The 14,354-nt window shown below is 42.9% G+C and overlaps 1 pseudogene; it reads left to right on the top strand.

Moving 5' to 3' along the window:
- LOC109218549 lies at nt 803-6,070 on the top strand (annotated as a pseudogene).

Raw genomic sequence — 14,354 nt, 5'->3', positions numbered from 1 at the left:
AGGATAAAACGGAATAAAGCTTCCTGCAACAGTGGCAATACAAACTGCAGGATACCAACGAACTTAAAGAACGGAGCAAAATCACACTTACGAATTTGAGAGAGAGAGACTGCGAATTAGAATGCAGTATTTTCAGAAAGAAGGAAGTTCTGTAATATTTTTGGTGTGTTAAAAACGAAGCCATGCCTCAGAATTTATAGGCAATTATTGGAAGAGGTGTGATGTTTGTTCTGGAAAAGGTGCCTTTTCAGAAGTTTACGCGGCCTGCCGCGGTTACGCCAGGATCGCGGCCAGAGTGGCCCTCTGAATCTGCAGCAGGGTTCTGGCATTAATTAATTATTAAATAAATTTTGTCCATCGAATCTGAAGCCGAAGCGGCTCCGGCAGAAGCCGAGCGAGCGACGACGACGGCGCGAGGGTTCATTCTCTTCAACTCCTTTTAAGAGCTTTAAGAAGTGATTCTATATATAAGCACACAAATGTAGTTGTCCCTCACCAATGAGGGACAAAGTGCAAGTCAAAAGTTCACTTCATTCAAATTTTCATTTCCCACCATTTCCAATTCACACCTTATACTTTAAAGCCCAATGCTTAAAGTCTTTGAAGCTCAATGCCTTTAAAGTCCAACAACGACCTCCATGACTCTGCTCTCCCCATATTTTGTTTTATATATATTTATGTGTGTGTGCATTTCACTTCTTCAAGACAAGTACGTAACATTTACTTGGTTCATTTTTTCTGTGCTTCTCTCTTTAATTCCTAAACAAAAGATTTACACTGGGAAGATTAGCAGTCAATAGATATGACAGGTTCAAGCAGCACCGCCATAACTTTGGGGGACAACACCAACATGGGCTCATATTGCTGCTGTGTGTTTCATTTTGATTACTGTTTCCATTCTTATTGAACATGCCCTTTATCTCTTAAGCTATGTCTTACTATCCCTGTATGCCTTTGCAAATATATAATAATAAGTTTGATTAACCGTAATTAGGAAGCAATAAATAGGGCAGCTCAGTGCATTAATTTAGCTTTAATTATGCATGGGTTGAGGAAGGACGGGAACATGTTTGTGTATTTTACACATTCTTGCTTTGTATTTTTGCAAGTGATCACTATTTTTAGTGATCTTGAATTTGTCATGACCTTCTAGAGCTAGTCACATGGTAGCAACTCTTATTATTTGTTGTCTATGAACAAGTTAATTTGATTGACAAAAGTAACAATAAGATCATTATTTGTCTAAGAACAAGTTGTTCGAGAAAATTCAAGATCTATTTGATGCCCTTTTAAGCTTAAAGACTCACTATAGGTGAAGCTTACTATTGACATGATACTTACTTTCGTCATGCAGTAGCTTTGCACGCAGCCATTTTTGTTACTAAATTAAACCCTCCATAGTACTAGATATAGTCTTGCTTCTATGTTTGATTCATTTGGTTTTGCATTAATTGCTGTAGTACTTCAACAAGAAGAGGAGGAAGTCTTTGATTCAAGCTCTAGACAATATCAAATCAGGTACGTAAGAAAATTTAAATAACAGCTAATTGTCATTATTTATTTGTTTTAGAATGATTGCTTGACTTTTTTATGCGTGTATTCAATATTGGTGTTTGAAGAGTTGATGCTTTTGGGATTCATCTCCTTGTTGCTGACTATTGATCTCCAAAAGCCTATTGCCAAAATCTGTATCCCTAAGGCTGCTGCTGAAACTTTTCTTCCATGTCAAAGCTTGACAAATGATGATGAAGAGGAAGAACCAAAATGTGAACAACAGGTATTTGTAAGAGTAAAGAGACGTAGATTTTAGTTGCTAGTGAATTTTACGTGTCACATTTTTTATTTTCAGGGGATGAAATCTTTGATATCTAGGGAAGGAGTCGAGTAGCTCCAGCTGTTAATATTTGCTTTGGCTTTCTTCCATATTATTTCTTGCTTCCTCACTTTCAGTCTTGGAACTCTTAAGGTAAGTAATTAATTAAGTTCTTGTCTTCTTGAATCTTGACAGCTTCGGTTTTTCTTGAAATTAGTATTGATGATTACCATTTCTATATAATAACAAGTTTTCTTTTATATTAAAATCCCTTAAAGTATTTGTTCAGCTTTATATTGACTATTTGTATGGGGTAAAATCGGGGATAGAGCACACCCTGATTTTTCGGTGGTAAAAACGGAAGAAGGACATGGACACACGAGACTAGAATCGAGTCCGGAATCCTTCGTACCGAACCCTGAAAGAGGAACGATGTGTCGTCATCGGGCATGATAAAGCGACGCTCCCCGGACCCAGAACGAGTTTTAAAACCTCGGGAAACACGGTAAACGGTTATGCACGACGGAGAAGGGGCCGATATTCGTACCTGACCGGATATCGCGGCGCGGATCTCGCTCGATGTTGGTTACGGATTAGTAATTAACGAACAGAGAATTTTTTTACCTTTTTAGACTTGTACTAGGGATGAAAGTCTCCTACTATATAAAGGGGGATTTTTCTTTCTTTAAAGAGATTGTAACACACAAACCAATGCAATACAAACTCATTTTTCTGCTTTCTAGCTATTATAAAATTCTTACTTCACTGTTTGTTCTTCATTCATAATTGGCTTCGAACTAAGGGTCCGATCGAGGGCAAAATTACTGTTCAACCTAAGTTCGAGTTGGGCCGTAACATTATATTTGATTTGATTATTCATTTTGTCTTTAACTTGTTTATCTAATATTCTTGATTATTTGTGTTGAATCAATCCACATATCCTTAAAACCACGTACAAATTTAATTGTTATCTGTTTTAAGGGTAAATATTTTGGCGCCCGCCGTGGGACTAAGGATAATAGTGGTGATTTGATACAAATCTCCATAACACACTCTACTTTATGCTTGTTATTTGAAGTCTTAATTTCATGTCAGCTTGAAAATGTCATATTCTCAGTCAGCCCACTTGAACGTTGACGTTGAATCTAGCCCTCATGGTGAACACAATAATCTGGTGCTTAGCAATGAGGTGCCTCATGTTGATCCCAATGGGGTCCCAGTTGGCGATCTTGTCTGGTGCCGAGCAATGTTCATCCTCTCAACAACGCCATTTTGTTCTGGTATTCCAGGAACTGTCTTGATGATTCCGATCCCATTCTCAGAGCAGAAAGCTTTAAACCCTTGACTATCATACTCTCTTCCATTGTCAGAGGCTTCAAACATTTTAACTTTAGACTTGCCTGATTTTCAACTTCAGCTTTTCATCTTTTAAAGGTAACAAACATCAGGTTTATTTCTTAGAAAATAAACCCATACCTTTCTTGTGGAATCATCAATGAAGGTGACATAATAGCGTGAGCTTCCCAGAGAAGTTACAGGAGCTGGTCCCCACATGCACTAGTTCCATCTTTTCTTTCTTTGGCGTCCTTCCCACCTTTGAGAAACTAACTCTCTTTTGTTTCCCGTAAATTCAATCTTCGTACAAACCTAATTTAACATGCTTTAGGTTTGACAACTTTTCTTTGCATGCTAACAACTTCATTCCTTTCTCACTCATATGCCTGAGCCTCTGGTGCCACAATGTTGTATCTCGACCATGATCAACTATTGCTATAGTAACTCTGTGTATTGCAGTTGCATACAGTGTTCCCTTCTTGACGCCTCGTGCCACAACCAAATTTTCTTTGGTTATTTTCCATGATCCGTTGCCGAATACCGTTATGTATCCTTCACTGTCAATCTGAACCATAGATATAAGATTTTTCTTGAGGCCAGGAATATGTCTGAAATTCTGCAATTTTCATAGCGTCCCCTGTGAAGTCTTTATATGAACTTCACCTTTCTCGACAATATCTAGATATTTTTCGTCTGCTAGATAAACCTTCCAAATTTTCCAGCAATATAATTATGCAATAATTCTTGGCATGCGGTAGAGTGAAAGGATGCTCCTGAGTCTAGAATCAAAGATTCGACTGGACTATCTGCACAACAAATTAGTGCATCACCGACTTGTTCAGCAATTGCATTAGTTGAATTATCATCCTTGTTTTGGTCGTTCTTCTTCTTCTTTGGCTCTCTACAATGACTATTGTAGTGACCCCTTATATTGCAATTCCAACAAGTAATGTCTTTGTGATTTCTGGATTGCCCTCTTCTCCTTGACTTTGATCTGCCACGATCATGACTTTATCCTCTTTGGCTGCTCCTCCCTCTGCTTTCGGTATTAAAAGCAGATCCTGAGGAATCACTATCTCTTCGGCGAATATCTTCACTTACAACCATGTCTCTAATATCATTCAATTTGAGTTTGGTACTTCCCGATGAATTGGTAATTGCAGTTACTGTAGCAGGCCAACTCTCCAATAGAGATGATAGTAGAATCAATGCCCTGACTTCGTCATCGAATGTTATATTAACAGAACTCAACTGAGTTAATATTACATTAAACTCATTGATATGTTCTGTAAAAAATCGACCTTCTGTCATCTTTAAGTTGAACAATCGACGCATCAAATAGACTTTATTTGAAGCAGATGTCTTCTAGTACATATTTGATAACGCCTTCATCAGGTTTGTAGTGTTCTTCTCATTAATGATGTTGAACGCTATATTTCGTGTCAGCGTCAAACGAATCACACCAATAGCTTGGCGATCTAATTCCCAATCCGATTGGCCGTATCTCTGGTTTTACCCCGGTCAGAGGTAAGTATAATTTTTTCTGGTATAAATAATCCTCTATTTGCATTTCTCGGAATCAAAAATATTTGCCATTGAACTTGTCAATCTTAACCTTCCCTTCTTCCGATGTCATTTTTCACAAAACTTTTTTTATGTGAATAGTGCCTGTGAATAGTAACAACGAATACTACTCCGTGCAAGAAAAAATATTTCAACTGTATAAGGTAAACAACAATTACTATTGTTGAACAATACTATCACTATTAATGAATAGTGTTTCACTATTGTAAAATAGTGTTAGTATTGATGATCAATAGTGTCGCACTATTCTTGTGAGTAGTACCTGCACCAATACCGTACTTTTTTATAAGAATTACACCGTCTTTGTTCTGATACCAATTATTGGAAAGTGTGTCAGGCTAATAGAAGGAAAAAATATTTAAAAGATAAACAATAAATTGCACAAGACAAGATTTACGTGGTTCAGCAATTTTTGTCTATTCCACGGCCACATAAAGAATAACTCTTTATTGATATTGAGAGAAAGAAGATTAATGTTGTGAGGGTGATTACAATTGAAGAAGGGGATACCTATTTATAGGCAGAACGTCTGCTGAAAAACAATTTCAGCGAATGTGAATACGAATAGGACGACACCGCAAACTGCGCCCCGATTTCGTTCTTTCACGTTTGGAGCCCACCAACTTTGACTCATTCTTGCGTTTTCTCTTTGTCTTCTTTTACTTCTTTTGCAGTAAATATAATTTGTTTCGATCATATATTTGTTTTAACAGTAATGACAAGCAGCGTAACTTCTTTACAATCTGATTCCACGATTTTGGACCACAATACAACAAAGATTTCTCTAAGTTTTTCCTTTAAGATTCTTAAGAACAATCTTAATTAACTAGTGTAGTAATTAATATGGTTTTTGTTGTTATATTGAGCAGTACAAGTATGGGTTGGATTCTTGCTTTCATCGAAACACAGTAGAGATTGTCACAAGGCTTGTCACGGGATTGCTGGTACATTTCCTTTGTGGATATGTCACACTGCCTTTATATTCATATAAATATATACACATATTGACAAACCAACCCACTCTATCATATAAGTAAATTTATTTTTAAATTTTAATTTTTGAGCTAAAATTTGATTAAGTTGTACTATATAATTTCCTTTTCTTTTGGAACAGATGGGAACTAAAATTAAAAAGAGTGTTTTCAGTGATGGAATGATTAAAGGGTTAAGAAGAGGCAAGCACAAGCAAAGAAGAACTTGGCTAAAACAAATAGTAGTAATTACTTGGCACCAACTTCTTTGGATATATGTCACCATCTTTTGGTACTCTTGATATATACTGCAGTGTCTTTGGATATTTCACCATCTTTTACAACTTCTTTGGACATTCCTAATTGAAAATAATGAAAAATTTAAAGAGCTAGGCAACTAAGCAAGTGTATTAGTTTTATATTTATGATCTTGGACTTTAAGTATGTTTTCTTCTCCCTGTTTGATTCAAAAGATATTGGAATCTAATTGAACAAATCAATCAAAAAAAATGAAGGGGTAAATCTCAGCTAAGCATAATAATCTCTAGAACATAAGATGCAAGTAATGAAAACGATGGAAAGTAGTTGTTGATCTTATATAAAAGGCAATAATTATACAGTGAGAAGGATAATCTTCAATATCAGAGATAGTTTACAAGTTTTGCTTTCAAATGAATCGTTCTCCAAAGTTCGAGAGAGAGTTCTCTCACTAGGTATCTCCTCCCCTATATATAAGGGCTATTCCCTTTCTGTACCCTAGAGGACATACCCTAGGGAATATACGTGGGAATATTCCAAAATACCCCTAATTGGGCCTATACTGCTGTAACAGCCGTCCGTCCTCTATCCGCTATCTGTCATCTCTCGTAGGACGTCCCGCTTACGAAGATCTCGTCTTCCATTGCCTTTGGCAAATAGTTGTGGTCGTCCACATTTGGACTCATACAATTAGTCCCTCCGCTTGTCGAGGTCGCGATTTGGCGCATCCTCGATAAGCGGACAACGTCCATCCTTCATGGAGAAATGTGGCTTCATGTAGCGTTATGACTTTGCCAACAGTGGGGAGTCAACGGGCTTAATAAGACTTTGGTGGTGTGTCTTATCGGGGAACGACGTCATCTCCATATGCGTCATCATTATGCGTGTTTTCGAGACAGGGGCTGACGACTTGTCGCTTCGGTTTTGGTGCCATCCTGCAGTCTTTCGCCTCGATTCCGGTGCTACTCTGCTGCCTTTTCCTTTAATTCCGATGCTACCCAATCCTATAAATAGGGGAGGGTTTGTTTTTTCAAAAATTCTTGGCCATTTCGTCTCTTGTCCTTCTTCCATACCTCTCCCGTGTTTAACGTTTTCTTTGCTTCTTCTTCTTCCCTTTTTCGTTCTCAACCCTCTCTGTCACTTTACTATATTATCGCCGGGGAGATGCCTAGATCACATCCGTCTCGAGAGGGGGTTTCTGACGCTACTCCGATATCAGTGGCGCCCCCTTTTAGCGATGAGGGCATGATGGCGGAGGAAGGGGATAGCTTCCCAATCGTCGAGGAGTTGCTGCCAAGACACCCTATGTCTCGAAGTGATTTTCTCAAAGATCCTCCTCCTACTCCTATCCCTATATTCTCCGAAACGGAGCAAGTCCACATCGATGCTCTTCGTGTAAAGTATAACATCCCCGCCCACGTTGATATAGTTCTAGTGGGAAGGGATTTTGTGGAAGCCCATAGGCCCGGGTACTGTACCTTTTATGAGTACCCTTTTGTGATCGGTCATTCCTTCCCCCTTCTCCCATTAGCGGAGGAATTCTGTCGATTCTACCAGATCAGCCCGGCTCAACTTTCCCCATATACACTTAAAATACTCCTGCTGCTGACGAAATATGCGGAGTTGGCGGGGTGTGAGGTTACTGTTCACCAATTTGCACTTATGTTCACCCAGTTTTCATAGGGGTACCATGGTGCATTTGAGGCACCGTGGGACGAAAGGGCTGGTAGTTGGGACCGACGACCGGGCGAGTCGCAATCTTTGGCACAAGTACTTCTTCGTTAGAACTGCCCATATCGTGTCTGACCCTGCTAGGTTTCCAGAGCGATGGAATGAGAAACGTGAGTACCACTACATATTTTATTTTCTTTTCTCTTGTTTCACCTTCATTTATCTTAGTGTCTGTTTACTTCTCGTTTGCAGTTATGGGATGCCCACCTCGCCCTATTGCAGGTATAAGGGATTGGGTAGCCCGTCTGCTCCCCCATGTGGTGGAGACTCGGGATTGGCCTGCTTTTATAAAATGCTTCTGGCCGAGAGTCTCGTCTGGTAAGTGCTTTCCCTCATATCACTTGTTGATTGTATGTCGTTGCTTATTGATACAACTTTTTCCGATAACAGGTCGGGGAGCTTCTAGGCGTAGGGCCCCAGTCCCTGCATTCCGACAGGCTGTTGCTACTGCGGGGATGCAGTTTACACTGAGTGAGTCCGTCCGGGAGGGTCGGGATCAACCGATACGGATAGGGGATCCCTCTCGCGAGATGGTCGTGAGGGAAGATACCTCTTCCGTACTGGTCCATCGCCCCGCAAACGAATCCTCTAATGGGGATGAGTCATTACTGAGAAAAAGGAGGAGAGTGGAGCTCGGGAAAGAGGTGGCCGTGGATGCCGATAGAAGCAGGATGGGTGCTTCGCGGACGGCACCTGTGCCCTCATTTATGGCCGATGTTATTGCGGGTGGTTCTGTACGTTCCGCTGAGGGTGGCGTAACTTCTAACGTCGGAGGAGGCCCACGTGTCGAAGGCAAAGGCTCGGGTTCGGATGTCGACCCGGCAGTCGTTCGTGAATTTTTAGAGCGCCACACTCATGTGGAGGTTAGGATGGAGGGCTCTGATCGGTATATAGTTGTCCCTGGGGACTATAACATATTGTCGAACTGTGATCAGGTGGCATCTGTTTTAGCCCCTTTATACGCCTCCCCCGAGAGCGAGGCTCTTAGAACGATGAACGAGACGGAGTTGTCTCGGAACGTCGCCGGCATGGCTTTGCGGGTAAATATCTTTCTTTTCCATTTCGCTGTTAGGTTCGCGCTACTATTATTGGCCTGTCTTTCTGTTTTGACTTTTTCTTGTTGTACTAGACCCTTATCATGGAGATTGAACGCAAGCGCCGGGAAAGGAAGAGGGTGGCCGTCTATGAGAAGATGTTCTCCAAATATCAAGAATATCGCACCGAGCATCGTGCGATGGCCGACATCTACCATCAGGACCCTGAGTTCCAACTGTTCCGTCAGGGGCTTAAACAGAGTGAGGACCAACTGGCGCGCAAGGTCGAGGAGCTGAGAGAGCGAGACGAGGATCTCATGAAGGCCGTTGCCCGCAATAGTGAACTCAAAGCGTCCCTCAAGGCTAAGAAGATGAGCTCGAATTAAGTAGAGGGATGATGGCTGAGAATACTGATCTGCAGGCAAGGGTGGCCAGTCTGACCACTGTATTGGGTATGAAGGCGGTGGAGATCGACGGTCTTAAGGGCGAGTTGAGTGTGAGTGCTTATAGATTGGCGACCATTATTTCTGAAGCGGCGGTGTTGGAAGATACCCTTTGCGTCTGTAGGTCAGAGCGGACCAAGGAGAAGGAGGCGTTTGAGCTCAAGGTAGCGGGGCTCGAGGGGCGTGTAAAAGAGCCGGAGGCGGAGTTATCCGCAATGACCGGGCAGGTGGCGTCACTGAGGGCGGAAGACGTACGCCGAAACTCGCAACCTTTTACGTCTTGTGCTTCAGCTAATCCCGGTGTACCTCGTTGTTTATACGAGTTGTGGGTTCATGCCGAAGCCAATCTCGATGTTTACAAGGCTCTTCACGCTGAGGGGAGGGCGTCTGACGTCGAGCTTCAGGATGTTCGTGCCAAAGCTCGTGCAGCTCGTGGGGCATGTGGGTACGACCCTCTTTCACCTGACGGAGATCACATCGATTCTGATGATGCGAACCGTCTTGCTTCCGACTCTTGGTATGAAGATGTATATGGTACCGCGGATGATGTATAATAGTAATTTTTTTTGTACTTTCTTTTGTCGTAGGATTTTTGTAAGGGCGTATTTGAGCCCACTGTAAAGATAGGTGCCAGTAACAATTTGTTGTAATGAAGAAACTGTTTTGTTGATTTGGTGGTAACCTTTGTAGTTTTCATGACATTCTGGGCATTTGTTGGACTGTTAGATCGATTTTATTTTGAGTGAGGTCAGACTCCTTTTTTATCTCTCCTCTTTTTTAGAGCGAGGTCGAACACGTTTCTTAGTTGATGGCCTTAGCCATTGGGATGTTACTTTCGAACTGGCGTCAAAGTAGTATCCCATCGTAGTTCGAGCGAGGTCGAACACGTTTCTTAGTCGATGGCCTTAGCCATTGGGATGTTACTTTCGAACTTGCGTCGAAGTAGTATCCCGTCATAGTTCGAGCGAGGTTGAACACGTTTCTTAGTCGATGGCCTTAGCCATTGGGATGTCACTTTCGAACTGGCGTCGAAGTAGTATCCTGTCGTAGTTTGAGCGAGGTTGAATACATTTCTTAGTCGATGGCCTTAGCCATTGGGATGTTACTTTTGAACTGGCATCTAAGTAGTATCCCGTCGTAGTTCGAGCGAGGTCGAACACATTTCTTAGTCGATGGCCTTAGCCATTGGGATGTTACTTTCGAACTGGCGTCGAAGTAGTATCCGTCGTAAGGGTGGCACTCTATTCTGTTAGTTGGAGTATAGTGGACGCTACTTTCATTCATTCGTTGGAGATTTGATTATGTTCTCGTGGAAAGTACGTGTTAACTTTGTACATACAATGGAGATTCGGCTATCTATGCCCAGTCCCTTTATTACTCGTCCTGGAGATTATATCGACGGGCGGAGTAATGAACAACACTTAGGACCTCGAGGCGTCTCCTTTGCCGCCTCATTAAAAACCTCACCGAGAAAACCCGATTGGGACAAAACCCGGATGAGGGAAAAAGAGTACGACTTAGTGGGCGCCTTTTTTCAGAAGATGAAGTATTTTAGATGGGTGATATTTTAATTGTTTTGGAGTAGTTTTCCTTCCAACGTCTATAACTAAAACGCTCATTTGTTCGCTGAAGCTGTGATTTTGTATGGCCCATCCCAATTTGTTCCTAGCTTTCCCTCATTAGGGTCTTTTGTTGCCTGTGTGTTAGCTTTGAGAACTTAATCTCCGACGTTGAGTGGTCGTATTTTGGCTTTCCTGTTATAGTACCTCTCTGCTTATTGTTTTTGGGCTACCATTCTTATGTGAGCTATATCCCTTCGCTCCTCGACTTCATCCAGGTCTTGTAATCTCTTTTCGTCATTACTTGGTCCGCTCTCGTTGGAGTATCTCAGGCTAGGTTCTCCGACTTCGACGGGTATAACCGCATCAGTCCCGTAGACCAAGGAGTATGGCATTTCGCCTGTGCTGGTTTTTGGCATGGTGCAGTATGCCCATAGTACTTCTGGCAGTAGTTCAGGCCATAACCCTTTGGCGTCTTGAGCTTCTTCTTTAATATATTCAATATCATTTTATTGGAAGACTCGGCTTGACCGTTGGCGGCAGGGTGTATGGTGTGGAGAGTATACGCTTGATGTGCCATTTTTCAAAGAACTCAGTTGTTTTCTTTTCGACGAACTGGGGTCCGTTGTCGCAGCTGATTTCTTTGGGAATGCCAAAGCGGCATATTATATTTTCCCATATGAATGCGATAACTTCTTGCTCACGTATCTGCGTGTATGCACCTGCTTCCACCCATTTAGAAAAATAGTCAGTTAAAACCAAAAGAAAGCGTACCTTACCTCGCCCTGCTGGAAGGGGTCCGACAATATCCATCCCCCACTATATGAACGGCCATGGCGAAGTGATGGAGTGCAGCAGTTCTCCTGCTTGGTGTATCATAGGGGCGTATTTTTGACATTGTTCACATTTTCTGACGTAGTCTGCGGCTTCTTTTTTCATGGTGGGCCAGTAGTATCCCGCACGGATGAGGCATCTGACGAGGGCACGATTTCCTGTATGAGCACCACAGTGCCCCACATGTACTTCTTCTAATACCCGCCTTGTTTGGTTTGGTCCAAGGCATTTGGCCAGGGGGCCACCGAACTTCCTTTTGTAAAGGTCATGATTCACGAGGCTGTACCTAGCCGCCTGTATTCGGAGCTTTTTGGCTTCTTTCTTATCTTGCGGGAGCGTTCCTTCCTGTAGATAAGTTACGATACGATTGCGCCAGTCCCAGGTCAGATTTATAGAATGTACCTCGACCTGATCTATCGAGGAATGGAAGAGGGTGACCACGTTTTCTTTGTTAATATTTCTGGTGGCTGCCGCTAATTTGGCGAGGCCGTCTGCTTCGGTATTTTGCACCCTGGGTATCTGGTCGAGACGACATTTATCGAATTCCGGTAGTAGTTTGCGGATTTCTGACAGGTACTTTTGCAGTCTTGGTTCTTTGATTTGGAAAGTCCCAATGACTTGATTCACCACGAGTTGGGAGTCGCAATGTAAGACGAGTCGTCGAGCACCATATTTGAGGGCTAATTTCAATCCTGCAATCACAGCTTTGTACTCGGTCTCGTTGTTAGTCATTTCGGGACATTGAATGGATTGGCGAATCACTTCACCTGTAGGGACTTCGAGGACGAGTCCCAGTCCCGAGCCCGACGCGTTAGATACACCGTTAGTATAGATGACCCATATGTCGGAGGGGGATGACGCACGGAGCGCCTCCTGCTCTGCTTCAGGCAATATTTTCGCACTGAAATCGGCGGCGAAGTCGGCGAGCACTTGCGACTTTATAGCTGTACGCGATTGATATGTTATATCGTGCTCGCTTAATTCTATGGCCCATTTGGCCAACCTGCCCCATAGTTCGGGTTTGTGTAGGATGCCCCTGAGGGCGAAAGTTGTCACCACCTTTATCGGGTGACATTGAAAATATGGTCTAAGCTTTCTTGAAGCTACGACTAATGCCAGAGCTAATTTCTCAAGGTGGGGGTACCTTGTTTCGGCATCAATTAGGGTTTTGCTGACATAATAGATCGGAGACTGCGTACCTTTGCTTTCGCGGACCAGAACTGCACTTACTGCAACTTCGGAGACTGCAAGATACACTAGGAGGCATTCGCCTGGATCTGCCTTGACCAGTAATGGCGGTGAGGATAGGTATGCTTTTAATTTCTTTAGGGCGTCGACTCACTTCGAGTTCCACTGTAATCCGTGATCCTTCCTCAGTACATTGAAAAATTTATGGCACCTACTGACGACCGTGAGATGAACCTTGATAGGGCGGCTATTCGTCCCGTCAACTTCTGTACCTATTTTTTGCTAGTCAACGTCTCCGGTATTCCTTCTATGGCCTTGATCTGGTCTGGATTGACCTCGATACCCCTTATGATACTAGAAAATCGAGGAATTTGCCCGAGGCTACGCCAAAGGCGCATTTTTCTGGATTCAATTTCATTTCGTATTGCCTCAATATTTCGAAGGCCTCCTTTAGATGACCGATGTGATCCTCCTTCTTTTTTGACTTCACTAACATGTCGTCGATGTAGACCTCCATATTTTTCCAAGTTGTTCTTTGAACATTTTGGTGACCAACCTTTGGTACGTCGCTCTTGAGTTCTTGAGTCCGAACGGCATAACTCTGTAGCAATACGTCCCCTGGTGGGTGATAAAGGTGGTTTTTTCTTGATCTTCTTCTGCCATTAGGATTTGGTTGTAGCCAGAATAGGCATCTAGGAAGCTTAATAGTTCGTGCCCCATTGTTGCGTCGATGAGCTGGTCGATATGTGGTAGTGGAAAGGAATCTTTTGGGCATGCTTTGTTGAGGTCGGTAAAGTCGACACACATCCGCCATTTCCAGTTTTCTTTTTTACCATGACCACATTGGAGACCCACTCAGGATACTTTGATTCTCGGACGTAACCATTAGCGAGTAGCTTATCGACTTCTTCCCTAACTGCGTCATTAATTGCCGCGTTGAACTTTCTCCTCATTTGCCGCACATGCGGGTAGAGAGGGTCGACATTTAGCCGATGTGTGGCGATGTCCCTTGGGATTCCCGGTATATCTGAGTGGGAGAAGGCAAACAGATCAGCGTTGTCAGTTAAGATTCATGGAACTTACCTGGTTCTGAGAGGTTGTGCCCGATATAAGCTTTCTTCGTGCTGTCAGCGTTGTCCAATTGAACGGGGTCGAGGTCTTCCACAGTTGCCTTGCAGGCCTCTACGACATCTGGTTCTTTGATGGCCTCTGTCCGTATGTCGGGTTTGGTTCCCGACATGGCTGATTGCTATGCTTCCACGCTTGCTCCCTTTAGTTGTTGGTGTGCGCGCAATCTTGGGCAATACGGTAGCACTCTTGGGCGGTACGTTGCTCGCCCCGGATGCTGAATATTCCCCATGGGGTAGGAAATTTGATCACTTGGTAGAAACTTGAAGGGACGGCTCGCATGGCGTGTATCCATGGACGTCCTATGATAGCGTTGTAGGTTGTTTCCTGTTTCATGACATGAAAAGTCGTTTCCAGAGTGACTCCAGCCAGAACGGGCAGCATTATTTCTCCTGAGGTTCGTTCAACTGCATTGTTAAAACCCGTTAGTGTTATGCAGCGCGGTACTATCTTATCCTCGTGTCTCATCTGTGCGA

This window comes from Nicotiana attenuata, chromosome 2, assembly GCF_001879085.1.
Source record: "Nicotiana attenuata strain UT chromosome 2, NIATTr2, whole genome shotgun sequence".
NCBI lineage: Eukaryota > Viridiplantae > Streptophyta > Magnoliopsida > Solanales > Solanaceae > Nicotiana > Nicotiana attenuata.
Note: the sequence above shows the minus strand (reverse complement) of the source record. Positions and strands in the feature narration are given on the sequence as shown.